At 44.3% G+C, this 12,715-nt stretch overlaps 1 long non-coding RNA gene across 1 annotated transcript; it reads left to right on the forward strand.

Annotated features, from left to right (window-relative positions):
- Nucleotides 1-5,356: 5,356 nt before the first annotated feature.
- On the forward strand, nt 5,357-6,954 carry LOC115294416. Its single transcript, XR_003909878.1, has 2 exons — nt 5,357-5,430; nt 6,309-6,954. It is a non-coding gene; the product is annotated as an uncharacterized LOC115294416 (long non-coding RNA).
- Nucleotides 6,955-12,715: the final 5,761 nt, after the last annotated feature.

Consider the following 12,715-nt stretch of genomic DNA (forward strand, 5'->3'; position numbering starts at 1 on the left):
ATCAGGTGTAACAAGGGAGGGGGCTCGGGCTCTGGAAACTTTATAGGGCCCTTTGGGGAGGGCGCAGAGGAGTCTTCCGTAACCGAGACATACCGTCACGTATCATCATTTCTCACTTTCCCAAGTAGCACGCAACCCTTTAAGTAAGAGAAGTCTGAACTTTTGTTTTGGAATCGTGGAATCATAGAATAATCCATTTGGAAGGTCACTTAGGGATAGTCTACTCTATTGGTTTTTAGAAGCAACGGAACCCTTTTTTTCAAAGAAAATCTTACGTGCATGCACACAATATAAAACAGAAAAAAGTGGGATTATTTTAGTTCACTCTGAGAGTGATAGTGAGATGGATCATAGATCCTGGCACCTGCCTGCTCAGCGGCCCCCTGCCCTGCACCTCACTTCCCACCCCTGCCCAAGCACCTACAGGGATCCAACAGTCCCGTTTCACAGGTAAGGAAAATGAGGCTCCTGAGAGGCAAAGATGGCTCCTTGAGATCCCAGAGCGAGTCGATGGCAGAGCTGGGAATGGAAGCCAGACTGCTGCCACCCATGCACCACATATACACATGTACAACTGTCAGGACAGCTTGTCTACAACAGCCACGTGAGCTGCCAGGATTTGGAGAAATACCAGTTCTGCAGCTCCCAGGACCTCACAAGGGAGCTTGAGGAATGGAAACAAGCGACTCTTTCATCTGTGGCCTGGGCCCAGCAGCGTGATACCTATCCTCCTCCTACTGCCCCCATTTTCATGTAGGCCACAGGGCCAGGGTCAGATGTCAGGGGCCAGGTGGAAGGTGGGGCCTTGCAATGCCCAGGGGACTGGGCAGGCAGCCATAGGTCACTGACGCCAGCCATCCAATCGCCTGCTTTTCTGGGCCATAAGAACAAGCCTCACTGGAGAGCTACAGGGGACGCCCATTCCAGGAGCAAATCCAGCCTCAGCAGGGGAAGTCCTCCCCTCCACAAGCTGGTTCATTCCTGTAACTTCCTTCCTACCTAACGAAGACCCCAGCAGACAGAGAGGAACAAGAAAGAGGTTCCATTTCATAGAACGTATATAGAAAAGAACTCTTCCTTCTTGTTTTTGGCTTATTTGCTACCGAGGTTTGACTTCTTTGAAACTTTGCAAGGAGGTTTCATTCCTGTGTAAACCCACTAAGGTACAAATGCTTTGGCACAGGTTTTCTTTAACGTTGTTATTTTTCTCTAATTGTTCCAACTGATTATATGGCTACTGGGCTTATTAAAAGGCAACTGGGAAAGAAAACCAAATTTCTGATGCAGATTAAAGGCAAGTATAATTTCAAGGCTTGCTGGAATTCTCTCTTTACAGTCAGTCCTCACTTTTAGAATGAACACATGATATTTAGTTATACATGGAAATAAAAATGTGCTGCAAGTTTTATTGTGAAGAGCCGAGGTTGAAAACTTCATCTTTTCACTTTGATCATTCCAACTAGCATGAAGCAGGAGAAGTTGGGCATCTTGATGTTCTGGCTGCTTTGAGACTGATTCTCTCAGTGCGTATGTTACTTCATCCCTTTGAGTGTGCAAGGCCACGGGAGTTTCTTTCAACAAATGGAGTTCATTATTAAATGAGTCAATGGTTATCTAAACCAATTAATGCTCATTCCAATAATGTTTCAGTGTCTTTCAAGAAGAATCTGGAGAGCTCTTCTCTAGTAAGAGGCTAGAGCAGCTGAGGGTGAATCCTGGCAGCAGCTGAGGGTCAATCCTGGCAAATGGACAGACCTTCCTGAACCTCAGTTTCCTTATTTGTAATCTGGGTGCCATGATGGTGATAACAATGCCTGTCTTATAGGGTGATTGATTGTGAGCATTATGTCTACCTCATCGCCCAGCAAAATCTTTGCCCAGGTGGTTTGTGGTCTGGGTTCCCAGAGAGCTGGAGCTGAGACAAAGGCTCACAGGCACGTTCTTTATGGTCATGGGATCCCAGGGAGCTGGATGAGAGATGGAGGAACCGTGCAGGAAGGAATCAGGGCCTGTGGCCTGTATGAGCATACATGTTCAGTTGGCTACTGCTTAGCAAATAAAAATACTAAACACCTACTGAACTTTGAATTCTAGAGGAACAACAAAGAATCACTTGCAATAAGTATGTGTCATGCAATATTTGGGACATAACGTATCATAAACAAATAAAATTATTTGTCCTTTATCTGAAATGCAGTTAGTGGAGCACCCTATACTTTAGATGGCCAGCCCCGCCACTGTTCCTAGTGATGGGCTGCTTGTTCCTGTAGGACGGTCTGGGCAGTTGTATGCAATCTTTCTTGGGATTGAGCCATTTGTCCCTATTCTCTATTAGGCAAAGTCAATGTTCCCCATGGATTGTAACTTCTCAAAGGCCTTCTGTGTTGTTCACATGGGGTGAGTGGATTCCCATTCTATTCTGCCCTGTCGGGTAAGAAGCCTTCCGTGAGGTGCTGTGAAGCTGGTTCTGGGTGAGGCTGATCTAGGAACAGTGGCCTGATACCACACGGTGGAGGATGTGCCAGAGGCATCCACACAGGTGGTGAAGTGCAGTGATTGACAGCACAGATCTTGAAGCCGAGAATGCCTGCGTTCAAATCTCAGCTCTGCCAATTACTAAGGCAGGTCATCTAAAGTCTCTGTGCCTCAGTTTCCTCAAGTTTAAAATGGGGATAATACTAATACATAGTAGGATTATGATGAAGATTAAAAGCAAAGACAGAGCTCTCAGAAGAGTCCCTGGGACGTTGTAACTGTTTGCTATTATTATCCCGACAGTAGTAGCTTTCCACTCTGTAGCTTGGCAGCTGGTATATCTTGAACACTTTGCAACTAACTGTCAAATTTGATTTGACAAAATTTGCCAAACTTGATTGATGTCTAAAATACAATTTTTTCTCATAAATGAGGCTAAATGTTATCACCTTGTTTTTTTTTTCCCCCAGAGCTGGAAAAAATTATTTTCTGCCCTGACTACAGTTTTTTATACAATCATAAAGGAAAGGTTTTTCGCCCTCCAGTGAGCATGTGGTCTCCCCCTGGAAGCAGCCAGATGCCCTGAGCCTCCCAGTGTTCACTCCCAGGGTCCTCCTCCATCTACGCCACAGGACCTGCTCAGCTTGACACTGTCAGCTGACGCTGAGGGAACGGTATGCACCCACAGCGGTAGCAAAATTAAACCTTGAGGATTGATCAGAAGATAAAATCGTGTTATATCACCATGTACTGAGATTAATAGCAAGTTTCTACAATTCTGTGAAACTTGCTTCTTTGGCCCAGTGTTTACTTCTCAGTTCCTCAAGTGGCCTGCCAAAAATTCTAAAATTTGAAACTGGGCCTTAAACACAAAAGTTGCTGAAAAATGCTGTCTTAAAGAGCCATTCAGGCGATGTTTCCTCTACAACTCTGTGCCGAGTTAGGAACTGGCCCTCCATGCTCTCGGGGGGGACCCGCTGATGGCCTCACTGGTGGCCCTGATTGTAGGATGTCAGTCACACTGACTTGTTTGGGGGTCTGCTTCCCCGAGGCTGCTGAGCTCCTTAGGATGGGAGCCACGTACGTTCATCCTTGTATCTCCAGCCCCCAGCCCACGTCTAGCACAGGCTGAGGAGCAGGGCTGGTTTATCCTGTAAGCATGGTAAGCTCAGGGTCCATAGTAGTTTTTAGGGGACCATGAAAATATTTAATTTTTCTTAAAATCAGAAGAAAAAGACAGGACTGTTAGAAAAGAATTTGTTTTTATTTATTTACTTCCTTATTTTAAAAAGGTTTTATTTTGAGGGCACCTGGGTTGCTCAGTGGGTTGAGCCTCCTGCTTGGCTCAGGTCATGATCTCACGGTTCGTGGGGTGGAGCCCCGCGTCTGGCTCTGTGCTGACAGCTCAGAGCCTGGAGCCTGTCTTCAGATTCTGTCTTCCTCTCTCTCTGACCCTCCCCTGCTCATGCTGTCTCTCTCTCTTTCTCTCAAATATAATAAAATATTTAAAAAATAAAAATAAATAAAAAATAAAAGGTTTTATTCTTAAGTAATCTCCACACCCAATGTGGGGCTCCAACTCACAACCCTGAGATTAAGAGTCTGACACTCCACCAACTGAGCCAGTCAGGTGCTCCTAGAATAGAACTTGTTTTAATTTTTTTCTTCCTATCACAAAAATTAAAGATTTTTAGGGCCATAAAAATCTATTAAACTACTTTAATATTTTTTTAATGGGGGAAGGGCCTAAGAAGGCAGAAGTGGGGGCACCTGGGTGGCTCAATTGGTTAAGCGTCAGAGTTCGAGCCCCGCATCGGGTTCTGTGCTGACAGCTCAGAGCCTGGAGCCTGTTTCGGATTCTGTGTCTCCCTCCCTCTCTGCCCCTTCCCCACTTGCCCTCTGTGTCTCTCTTAAAAATTTTTTTTAAAAAGGCAGAAGTGCCTAGGGCCCACAAAAGTCATAGTGTGGTCCTGGTGTTGAAAGAATAAGTAAACAAATGAGTAAATATTATAATGACTGTTAAAAAATGCTTTACTAATGACAAAGTGCCACAAAAATGCAGCTTATTATTAAAAGCTGACAATTTTATTGCTGTTGTGAAGTTCTCTTGCCCGTTAGGACATTATACTCTAAGGAGTTTCAATTATTTTTCCAAATTGAAAGGTTTTCTTAGATTCATATTCTTTCTTGCTGTGAAAGAAAAGCTTTAAGTGGCTTTATGTGAGAACTATTTTCGTGTGGATGGGGGAGGGGCAGTGAAGGCACAGAATATAAAGGACCTGCCACTCAGAAGAGCCATCCCCATATACCACACCTCTAAGGAAGCCCTGTATGAATAGATGAGTTTCCACAGAAGGTACACCAAGATGGCTATTTTTACAAAAGAGGCGGGGGGAGAGGATCCCTGGGCCTTAACTTTCATATATGTATTATCAACATCCTACAACCTTGGCTCCCCTCTGAGAAAATGAAGTCATATACTTCTGAGGTATTCTGGTGATACATTCTTTCCTTTGAGTTGGTTGATGATGAATGACTCCTACAGTTTCTCTCTTGTAAAATATAAACAGAAGGGTCACTGATGTCCAGGGTATCTTCAAAGGGACACTAAGAATGTTCTGACCTGAAGATACTCAATGTGAGCTTCCTCGTATTACCAGCCAGCCACATCCTTATCTTGCAATCTTGAAGGGTCTAATTCATATCAGAAAGAAACTTCACTTTCTGAAATTATTCTCAGTATAATTACTTTATTTATTTATTTTATTATTATTATTTTCTTTAGAGAGAGAGCTTATGAGCTGGGGAGAGCAAGAGACTCTTAAGCAGCCTCCATATAGAGCCTGATGCAGGGCTCAATCCCAGGATCCTGGGATCAGGACCTGAGTGGAAATCAAGGGTTAGATGCTCAACCGACTGAGCCAACCAGGCATCTCAGTAGAGTTCCTTTCAAATGTGAGTTCTCCTAGTGCACTTAAATTTGAGAGTACAAAATGACCATCGGTGGTTACCTTAGGAAAATTCTTCCTTCTTTCCTTTCTCTTCTGAATATTCTATAATGGGGGTAGATTAAACTTACAAAGATAAAACAAATAAGTTACAATTTTATGGAGTCCCAAACTCTGCTCTAAGCTCTTTATGTACATTTTCTTATTTAAGGAGAAAAATGAAGGATGATGTGATTTGCAAGGGGTGTTTTATGAAACTATTGAGGAAGAGGACAAGTTCCACTGATTAAAATGACAGAGAAGCAAAGTAGACTTTAAGAGAAAATCTGCTGTATTATTCCCTTCTTTCAGTTCTTCAATTGTATGTTTACTGGTTGGGTTTCTCCAAAGCTTGGTTTTCATTTGGTGCACAAGGCAGAGAAAAGCCCTTATGAAAGCAGAGTCCGAGCAGAATGGTCATGATCAGGTTTCCCAGGAGATGGGCAGCCAAAGAACAGAGAGCAAGAGGAATGAAAATTTCTAGAAAATGGGTAACTACCACTTCTTGAGGGTCTCCAGCTATTCTAGACAGCCATCCTAGGCATTGCACATCCATGACTAAGCATCAGGATAGACAACTTTGGGGAAGGCTCCTGTGTTCCCAGCACTATCCAAGGCATTTTTTTGTTTATTAACTAACCTTCCCAATATACCAACAGGGTAGGTCCTATTATTAGCACTCTCATGTTAGAAGCAAGGACAGTGAGGCAGAGTGTCTTGGCCAAGATCACTCAACCAGTAAGGCATATCAGTCTGGAAGCCAAACCCTGGAGTTTGGGCAACTTAACGTGAGGCTTGTAATAATTCTAAGAAGTAGAGACTTTCATTATCCCATTTGACTTGCAGAGTCCAGGAGATGTAGAGATGCTAGATGGGTTCCTGGAGTTTGCCCAAGCAGCCAGGGCCCTGGGCCCACGCACTAAATCGTTTCAACACATGGAGTCTCCATGTTCAGGAGGGCGCCCCCAGCCTGCTTGTCGAGAATGGATATACCAGCCACAGAGAGAGGCTGATGACAGAGAATAGAGGTGAACTGACACATTGGGGCAGGAGCACAGAAGAGGCTCTGGAGAGCATGCAAGAAAGAGAAAGGGGACAGCCTCTGTGCTTTACGGAACAATAGCTGGCTAATGTCGTTTTCCAGGGCACAAGAAGAGGAAGCAACTCAGAAAATAGACAAGGCAAGAGAGTTTTAACAGGACCATGGGGACAGAGGAAAGGGGACAATAAAAGTGGACAGAAAGAGAAGAAGGTGAACAAATTGTAAAGAAGGCTGTGGTATAAATGCCCGAGAAAGTCTGGGACCACCAGCTCCTGGAAGACCAGCGATGGGTGTGCAAGGTGACAGGTCGCCGCTCGCCCTAGGCCTCCTGAGGCTCCGTGCAGATGGCCACAGGCAGACCCCTCTGTGTGGGGATGACGCACATGTGAGGATTGTAAGACGAGGCCCTTGGGGCTCTGTTCACAATACAAACATTGTACAGGCCTTCTACACATGACTCAGTGTGTATTGTGTGTCTGACTGAAAGAAAGATCAGCTTTACCTGCAAGTGCAAACGTGTAGGCTGAGTTGAAACGAGTGCACAATTACATAAGAAACAAAAGTACCCGGGGAGCAGGCAGTCTACCGCCTTCCAGGGGACATGCAGAATCCCTAGAGGAAGAGTGCCAGGCGACCTCTTTGCCAACTGCGAGAATGGCTGTGGTTGGACAGGGTGTTTTGTTTTGTTTTGTTTTTACCCCGGTGCTTGGCATAGAATCCCGAACACTGAGTGGGGCCCCTGAACCCTGCCTGACACCAAAATTGCATTGGCTAATGTCATTCCTGTGTTACTTTGTTTAAGAAGGACTGAGAAACAGCCAAGGGGAAAGGGAAAGAGTACTTCAAATTTGTCTTATGTGAAGACTTTACGTGCTAAGCCTGAGAGACACAGTATAATGTTTGAAAGTAGGGAGTCTAGGGAGAGACATAGGTTCAAGCCTTGGCTCCACCGAACCTTAGCTGTGGCACCCTTGACAAGTGACTCAGTCTTGCTGGGTCTTCATATTTTCATCTATAAAATGGCTGTAATAGTAGGACCAACCTCAGAAAAATCCTGCGAGAACTGCATGAGATAGGTTTGCTTAGAACCAGGCACACAGTGCCCAGCAAGTGTTCACAAGTGTTACCATCTGTAAAATGAGAGAGATCACCTCCCCAGGCTCCTCAGGGCACACTAAGGCTGCAGCCAAAGGTTAGCAAGAAGAGGGCTCTTTGAAAAGTACTGAATAATATCTATTCTCTACTTGGCAGTGTGGTGTAGTAAAAACAATAATCGACATTGAATTGAAAGACTTAGAGTGTGGGCTCTGGGCCTTCGTTTCTCGTCACTCAGTGGGTGCAGTAAACTAAGTCCCTTTCAACATCCCTTTCAGCTCTGATAACCAGTGCCCAGACATCCCTCTGCCTGTCTGCAGCAGGGGGGCAGAGACCCCACTCTGGGGGGCTTGTGACTGTAGCTCCCATTCCCTCTGGCATTCCAGGGCCCCAGATGACAGACTAAAAGAGAGAGAGAGAGAGAGAGAGAGAAATAAAGAAAGAAGGAACGAACGAACAAGCTAAAGATGTCCCAGCTATTTTAAGTGAAAAAAGGGAAACTGAAGAACTAGAAATAATTATGCTGAATAAATATTCAAGAACAATTAAAAAAATATAGATGTGTATATGCAAGGATTATCTCAGGCAGGATTAAGAGAAATTTTACATTTTACACATTTCTGTATTGTTTGAAACTTATAAGTATGTTTTTTTTGATAATCAAAAAAATAATGATAAGATATAAATAAAACTGAAATATGCTTTTTTAAATTTATTGTAGAGAGAGAGGGAGCAGGGGAAGGGCAGAGAGAGAGAGAGAGAGGGAGAGAGACAATCTTAAACATGCCTAGCATGGAGCCCAATACGGGACTCCATCCCCAGACCCTGGGATCATGACCTGAGCCGAAAGCAAGAATCAGAATCTCAACCAACTGAGCCATCCAGGTGCTCCTAAGACAGGTTTACTGTAGAAGTTTGGAGAGAAAAAATAAAGGAAAATCACTTATAACTCCCCCAACATAGAAATATTGCTATTGATATTTTAATTTACAACCTTTCAGGTTTTTTTCTTTATATGTGTAAAGCATAGAAATATACATACATATTTACAAAACAGAATCACATTTGTCCATAATAGCTGAAGCTGTCTTATAATTAGCTCCATTTAACAAATACATTGTGTGTATGTTTCCATGTCATTAAAGTTTCTTCTAGAATCTACCGCACAATTTTAATGACTGCTTCTTTTTCCATATTGTATGTGGCCAACTTTGCATTGCTGCACATTTTGGCTGTTCTCAGTTTTCCCCCATTGTAAGTATTGACAGGCTTTTGGAGAATAATGAAACGCTGAAATGCTTGGCTTTGTTTCTCTCTTTGGGTAGAGCCGGCTGCTCTCTTTTCTTCTTCCTCTTTGTATCCTTTAGCTTTTGGGTGGAGGCCCAGAGAGCTCCACAAGGGGTGGTGTGTGTTTAAGAAACTCAGCTAAAGAAACAAACGGATCGCAAAGAGTCTGAACCTACAGTGTTAGGAAAATGCTGAGCGTTGTAATTGGCCTAATGTTGCTCCCGTGAGAGATGCCATCTTCCTGGGCCTCCGAAGTCCTGGCCAGGATTTTAACTTTTCTCATCCAGCTGATGACAGACAAATACTCCTCACTTCAACAGTTATGTGCAACCCCCAAAATGTTTCTTCAAGCCTGTCAAACACTCATGGGAAGAGCCTACCAGCTCATCCTTGAAGATGGAAAAGCAGGCAAGGTCACGTCAGCAAATCAGGACCGTGGGCTTTAAGTTTCATTGAAAAGATAGCCTCTTGGACAGCTCTGGGCCCTGCTCCCTGAGCCAGGCTGTTGGTCCAGTGGTGACTCAGGAAGGAATGCCACTGACGAGCCACGGGCATGCCAGGGAATTATTCAGCACATGCCAGCAAGTAACCTCATACGATAATCAAACGCCAGCCAATCTGCGAACACTTTGCGTAACAGCATATTTGGATTTGGGGCTTAGCTTTCAAAGCTTGAGTTTCACGTTTGCCTGAGCACATTCCCAGCCTCCCGGGGCCTCTCCTGTGTGCCCTGCCTCTGCTTGCAAGTGGAGAGAGCAGTTCTTCCAAGAGCTGGAGCTTGGCTCTCCCCTCGAGGTAAAGCAGAACTCTGCCAGGATCAGCTGTCGCTCATCAGTCTACAGTTCTTGCTTTGGCCAGCACTGCTTCTCCATATGCCCTGTTTCTTACCAAAAGGCCAGCAACATGGGTGACGGATGCCCCCTTTTGCTGTGGAAACGCTTAATAGTCATTTCTAGTGTTGTCGTGATCTTCGATGCACCTCACCCATAAGAAAGGTTTGTTGACTGACAGCTGCTGGTATAATGATATCCTATCTGATCCTGGCTCTAGGAATTGGCCAAGTATTACCACATCAACAGGTATCTGGGCTGTCCAAGAGCCTCCGAAAGGACAAAGAAGCTTGCAGATTATAAGACTCCTTACTCCTGGCTCTGGTCCTTCTCCCACAGATACTCTGAGAGCCAAACGTTTGAAGGATTTAATTTTGGATCCACAATAAGGTGATACACTTTCATGCACAGATCTGCTACAGAATGGCAGCCACACTCTGAGGGGCCCCAGTGAGCTGGGTAAATAACTTGGCTGCCCCCCCTCCGCTCCCCACTGCACCAGTACTGTATGTCAGCATTTCCTCAAGGCCTTGGGTGTTTGTGTACTCAAGATGATACTGAACATGAAATATTCAAACAGCAATACCTTGGGTGAGAGACAAAGTCTAGTCAATGATCTTATTCATAATTCTTCCAGTGAAGAAGTTGTTCCCACAAAGTAGGGCTTTTAAAGTGCTTCTGCCCTTGCCACAGTGATCTCAGACAGAACTCTGACCTCCCCAGGAGAATGTCGGGGTGAGCACAGAGTGCCCAGGTTAGAGACACCAAGAGCGGGAGGGTCACTCAGCTACATTAGAGACACAGAGCCTTCCCTAGGAATAAGTTGATAAAGACTTAGTACCTAAACATAGTGCTTCAGAAAAGAAATAAATCAGTAATTAAAGATCCTGAAGACCGAAGTAGACATTCCAACTCAGACCTAATCATAAGACCTCATGGGATGTTCGAAAGTTCTCCAGAGTAGGCATGAACAGTTAGATTTCCCTTGCCACATCGGTAGAATCCCTACTGTGTCTTCCTGATTTTAAGCACGAATGACAGAAAGCAGGGGATGCCCAACCAAAGCAGGTAACAATACTTGTAGCATGGCGTATACCTGCTAGCCAAGGTCATTTGGAAAGTGAAATTCCTTTCAAAGTAAAAAAATATGCTCGTTCTCTTTTACAAGTGCAAGAGTAAAATCACAGTTAATTATCAATGCTTTATTGGCAGTTATAGCCCCCACAAATCTCACCAAGTTGAACCTACACTACATATATACAAAAACATAAAAAGTGGCCTTCAGTGATAATAACAGGAGGAAAGAATAAATTTGGGATATTCTCTACATAGGTCATCAAAGAAATTTATCAATCCAAAGTCCCTAGATTATAAAGACAATTTTTGAAGGCTTAAGAGGTGTACTTCAAAGAGCTATTTCTTTAATATAAGCTGTGTGAAGATCATTAAATAGTTTTAAAGTCACAGGACACCTAAGAATGCCTCAGGCTCACAAGGAAGACGGCGGAGTTTAGAACGGAAACCCAGATATTTGGCCCAGATGTTTGCTGCTGATTTCTGACGCTGGTGGGTAAGGATCTATTCCCAGGAAAGACCCAGCAGAACCTCTGAGGAGTGCCATCTTGAAGCCAAACCCAGGGGCTTCTGCCCCTAAAACTGGGACCACCCAGCTGGGCCACAGCTGGCTGAGGCACTGTCTTTCCTTGCGGGCAAGGTTGTTGCTGGAGTTTCTCGTCTGAGGTAGGCAGGGGCTTGGGCGCCCATGTTATCTTCCAGTTGCCCATGGGTAGCCCTGGGAGGGTGTCCTCAAACCAAACCAATCCAATTCCCAATACCATCCCTTCCATTTGATGAAACCCTACAAACTTGAACAAAGTATAGTGCCATCCCACCTCTCACTCTATTTATCTGCTTTTTTCTTTCATGCTCTCTTCCCAATTATTGGGCAATCATATCCAGTTCCAGGGAACCAATGGTTATTTTACTTTTCTAATCTGAAGGTGAATAACGAATCTACCTTCTCTAATCTGATGCATAAGTCAACTTTCTCAACTCATCCTCCTCAAGGAAAAGTTGTTACTGGTCTTGTGTGGGTTTTGTTTACACACATCTTTTAAGCAGTATATATATATACACAGATGCAGCATCTCCTTTCTCAGGAAGTCTAGGCTCCATCTGTGTGGGTCAAGCGATATAAGATTGCCATGGTTGTCATCTCTGTTTCATTGACAGTATTGGGGGGAAACACCCAAAATGGGCATGTTGCAATTTAGAGGACTCCCTGGCTATTTGTAGTTATTTTTTCTTTTTCTTTTTTTTAAGTTTATTAATTTATTTTGAGAGAGAGAGAAAGCGAGTGCAAGCAGGGGAGGAGGAAAGAGGGGGAGAGAGAGAATCCCAAGCAGGCTCCGCATTGTCAGCACAGAGCCCAACAAGGGCTCACCCTCATGAACAGTGAGATCATGACCTGAGCTGAGATCAGGAGTCGGACTCTTAACTGACCAAGGCACCCAGGCACCCCAATCCCTGGCTACTTTTAAAGTTGGATGACCATGTATGTATTTTGTAAGGTCGTCAGCGACAGCACATTCATTGCCATTTCTTAAAAACGCTTCTTTGTAGAAGTGTTCATAGGTGCCTAGAACACTGTTTCTGCTTTCTTAGCTGTCTATTTCCCACACTGAGGATTTGTTAGGATCCTCAAAGGTAAGTCTTTGACACGAGTTAAGGGAGGTGAATGGGGGAAGAGGATGAGGAAAGGAGCTTAATCATGTAAAAGTGTCAATAATTACTCTTTCCCTGGGTCTGTCACCTTCTGTCTACGCCTTGGTTTCCTTATGGGCAAGACTGGGATGGGAATAGGGCCAAGCTCGGGGAGGTGGGGGGTACAATGGGTTACTATTTGTTAAGTGTTTTGAACACTGGTGCATAATAAGTGCTCTTTTTGTCCCCCATCCTTATTTATATTCTAATCACTACATAAGGAGTCAGAGGGGCTG

The sequence above is a fragment of the Suricata suricatta genome, chromosome 6 (genome assembly GCF_006229205.1).
Source record: "Suricata suricatta isolate VVHF042 chromosome 6, meerkat_22Aug2017_6uvM2_HiC, whole genome shotgun sequence".
In the NCBI taxonomy this organism is placed as follows: domain Eukaryota; kingdom Metazoa; phylum Chordata; class Mammalia; order Carnivora; family Herpestidae; genus Suricata; species Suricata suricatta.